The 4,494-nt window shown below is 46.9% G+C and overlaps 1 long non-coding RNA gene across 1 annotated transcript; it reads left to right on the top strand.

Moving 5' to 3' along the window:
• Positions 1-2,011: 2,011 nt before the first annotated feature.
• Positions 2,012-3,245, top strand: LOC148220303 (uncharacterized). The gene is made up of 2 exons (XR_015799016.1): positions 2,012-2,252; positions 2,956-3,245. It is a non-coding gene; the product is annotated as an uncharacterized LOC148220303 (long non-coding RNA).
• The last annotated feature ends 1,249 nt before the right edge of the window (positions 3,246-4,494 follow it).

Below are 4,494 nucleotides of genomic sequence, written 5' to 3' on the forward strand. Positions count from 1 at the left end.
GGCAGGCCAGGCTGGAGGGGACCCATGTCCTCGATGACATCCTTGATCTTGCGAAGGTGTTGGAGGAGCCTCCACCTCTCTGTTCCAGGTTTTTTCAGCATGAAGACAGGAAAATTCCACGGGCTGGTGGTCTCAATGATGTGGCCTTTGGCAAGTTGCTCTTCCGCAAGGACGCATTTTAACTTTTGACAGGGGCCAGTACTCCACCCATATTGCATCTTCACTTTTCCAGGTGAGCCGAGGTGTAGATGGAATAACGCACTTCTCAGTGGCCCCAATCAGAAATCCCGGCAGTGAATATGGAGGGAAGCTCCCCATTGGGTAGGACATCCCTGTCCCATAGGGTGATGGGGGCCTTTACCACGAATGGCCGGATTGTTGCCAGCTTTCCTTCAGGCCCTTCAACGATGACGTTACGTTTGCTTTGCATGGACACTATGACTCCACCGATCCCGGAAATGATGCCTGATACTGGTTGTAGTTCCCAGTGTCCTGGACATTCTGAGTGGGCAATGATGGTCACGTCTACACCGGTGTCCAGCATTCCTGGTTTTTGGATCTTTTCCCCATAGCAGAAAAGGTTGCACTCAATGATGGGTTTGTTTGAACCCATGATTTGTGCCCACATTATTGTGGGGTTGAGGGGGAGCTGGTCCATATGGTTCTGTGGGAGCAAAATGGCTTGTGCAATTGGTGTTTCCTGTGAAAGATAAAAAGGATTGTCTGTGAAGCACAGCTGGACAAAGATTTTTTGCCCAGGTAATACAGTTTGTATTTCTGGCAAAACAAAAATCTGTGTTGGACCATGGAAAGTGTCACCAAGGATTAGAATGTCCCAAGGACCATCTGGTGGTCCACGCTTTCCTGTGGGAACACAGTAAAAATTCCCATCTGTAAAGTTCAAAGTCAATAGAGTCACCAATTGGCGCCTGGTTCCCACCTATAACGCTCCATATGTTTGATGTAATCTGGAATATTCGGGGACGATGGACTGTGATGTCCCCCATTTTTCATAGGTGGGATGGGGCAGGGAGCAGCTTTTGATTTGTTGTCCGGGCACTGAGTTTTTATCGCACTCTGCTGGTAGTTTCCCGAGCGTTGCTTATATTTTTGCTGCTTCTGGGGCTTTTGGTAATTGCTGTGGGGGTTTTGGGTGAGTACCTTTTCTGGGCAGTCTTTTATAGTGTCCAAGTTCCCCACAGTAAAAACAGCGAGTGTTATCTTTGGAGGTCACCACTGCAAATGCACCAGAGACCCCTTCTGCAATGCCTTTTGCAACTGCTTGGGCCACTGTGTTTTCAGTGGACAAGTGACGTGTACAGCTTTCCACCATCTGCCCTCAGAATATTTTTACATTGTTCATTGGCATTACTCATAGCAAGTTTACTTAAAAGATCTTTTTGTGCCTCTGTAGTTTCTATTTGTTTTTCCAGGGCACCTTTCAGTCTGTCCACAAATGTTATAAAACTCTCATCTACACTTTGTTTGACATTACAAAAGTGAAGGGTAGAAATAGAGTCATCTGGTGTGAGGAACAATTATGTCTTTGCTGCATTAGATATGTCTTACAGTGTTTCCTCAGGGAAAGTGCTAGCCTGTTCAGAAGGTTTCCAAAGGTCACCTTCCCCTGCTAGCTGTTAAACAGGGGATGGAGCCATGGCGGGGATCGTGGGAGTCGTGGCGGGGGTCGGGAGAGTTGCAGCAGTGGTGAAGGGTGCTTGATTTGTGGTGGGAGGTGCATTGGCCGCCACGAGCACGGCAGGGATGGGGAGAGGTGCAGCAGGGCTGGTTACTATGGAAATGGGTTTGCAGCCAAAGCGAGTGTGTGAGGGGCCGGCGCCATTGCAGATGCCAGAGATGAAAGAGTGGTGGGAACAGAGGGGACTGTCAGTAGGACTGGAAGATCTGCAATGTTTGCGATGGGAGAGGTGGCAGAGGTGGAGGGGGTGGTGGGAGCCGCGGTGGGGTTGGGGAAGCTAGGTGACAGGGGGGCAGGGGGAGAAGTGGTCGGCGCAGCGTTGGAGGGAGGAGGGGATGGTAAAACAAAGGCAAGCATGGGCAATGGGTTTGCAGGAGTGGGAGGGACAGCGGGCAATGGGGCGGCAGTCGGTGAGGGAGAGTCTACAGTAAAGGAGGATATTCGGGGGAGTCATGGACGACAGAGGGGATGGGAAGGGCCGTGATCGGCGAGGCTGCAGAAATGGGAAAGGCCACAGTCAGAGGGGCAATGGGGATTAACGGGACAGCGGATGGTAATACAAAGGGAGCAATGGGCGGGAGAACTGCGGGGGCTTGGTGAAGGGGAGGCGATATGATATGAGACTGCGCCGTTACAGGATGGGGCTTTGCCGTGCACTGCGCATGTGTGACCACGCTGTATGCGGCCGAGTCGGCGGCATGGTGGATAGGCGCAGGAGAAATGAGGGTTACAGGGGGAAGGGCGGGGGGATTCGGGAATGGCGCAGACTGCGCTCTGCTTGCAGGAGGAAAGGGGATGAGGGGGGAAGGGGCGGAGGAAGTTGGCGATTGGGGGGGCTGTGCGCTGCTTGTGGGGGGGAAGGGAGGGCTATGCCTGCATTGTCCATTTATCCGTGCAGTGGAGGGGAGGGGAAGGCAGTGTGGACTCTATGGGGTGGATTTTTGAGAATTTGCGATAGCAGAATTTGATTTTGTGATAATTGATAAAAGGTTCGTGTTAATCACAAAAACATTGGGGTTTGTATAAACCAGAATACTAAGCTCTGAAGTGAAGCATGGACACTAGATAAAGGAAATTATATGATAAAATCATTCTGTTTAAAATCACCTTGTTATGTTATATTCTGTTGTATTATGTTACATTATAATATGGTATGTTATGTTTTCCAAATAAGTTGTATCGGCTACCAGCTTGCAAAATCAGACTTCCCAAAAAGCCCTTCCTGCCTTTGTCTAATCAATACTGTCTATCTCAAGGACCAGACTTCCAGAACTTCTCTGGTGGTTATCTACAAGGACCAGATGGCTATCTGTGACTGATTATCACCCAAAGGCTTTGTGAATTTGTGTAAGGATGTTTATTCAACCACCACTGCTTATGACAACAAAAATCCAAAAAAATTGTTGACTACAATGAGAAACCACAGTATAAGAAGAGGCTGCAAACCGAGGTTCGGTGGAGCGTGGAGTGGGCGGTGACCCCTCACGTTCCCCAGGAGGCTGCTTGCGCTTTCTATATCAAATAAAGCAATCTAAATTTTGCTGAATATCGAGACTTTTGTCTCTCATTTATAACATATGCAGAGGAGCAAGAGTTACAAAACTCGAGATTATCACAGGAAGATCGGTGCTTTGGGGTAGGGGTTCCCCAACTAATGGGAATACGTCCCATCGAGGATCCTTAAAGCCAAGTGTAGGAATTACTGCGTGGGGACAGTCGGGACAAACTCAGGCGCTCTCTGTATTCTGGTCTTGAAGTTTGCAGTTTATTTTGTAGGGCGTGGGTATATATGAGGCCCTGCTAGGAACTGCAGCGGCAGCTCAGAGCAGGACGGAGAGAGAGGGATAGAGCAAGAGTAAGAGAAGAGAGTGTAAGAGAGTAAGAGAGTAAGAGAGTAAGAGGGAAGAGCGTAAGAGAGAAATTTTCCCGTTTACAATACAATAAATCTTCTTCTATGTTGAATAGTCTAATTTCCACTAACCAGTCTAGTACAAGATACAAATTCTCTAACATTTGCATGCAACCTATAGGAATCACTATATTACCATGTTTTACTGCTTTTCTTATCTTTAAATTTTATCTGGGACCTTTCTTGCCATGCCTAGGGAGGATGTCTGTTTGCTTTTAGGTATTCGCAGCATCTAACATTATCTAAACAAAGGGGCCTTCAGGCATTCAGTTGCTTTCAGCCACACATTCGAAAATTGCTATCATTTCTATGTCGCTTATATTTTCCATATTCTCAAAGTCTTTTGCTAGGCACTCGTATTTATAAGGTTTCCCTAATTCATCTTTCCCAACATCTCCCCCTTTCTGTTGAACAACTAAGATATTAGACACTGTCTTATTCATTATTTGCTGCACACATTGAAGTATACAGGGTACTAATAATAAAACTACAATTACTACTATTAGAATAAACAAGCCTATTTTACAGAGTTCCTTTAGCCAAGGTGCAAAGCTCCAACCTTCGAACAAACTGTCTAGCCATGATGGGTCATCTGTTCTAATTTGGTTAGCTAAATCCCTTAGGTTTTGTAGCCGTTTATGAATGGAAATGGAATGATCTGATAAATTCATGGAGCACAATCCTTGAAAATCTTCACAGCCATGTTCATGAGCTAGTAAAAGATAATCAAGGGCAGCTCTATTTTGTAAAGTGGCATGTCTGACTGCCTCTTCATCTGTCAACAAATCACTGATCGCAGTTGAGGTGGCATTTACTTCTTTACTGAGCCAACCCCCCAACTTGTTTAACTGTCTCAGTGCAACTGAAGAACTCAGCTGAGGTAAAA

Source organism: Sturnus vulgaris, chromosome W (genome assembly GCF_052056855.1).
Source record: "Sturnus vulgaris isolate bStuVul1 chromosome W, bStuVul1.hap1, whole genome shotgun sequence".
Classification (NCBI taxonomy): domain Eukaryota; kingdom Metazoa; phylum Chordata; class Aves; order Passeriformes; family Sturnidae; genus Sturnus; species Sturnus vulgaris.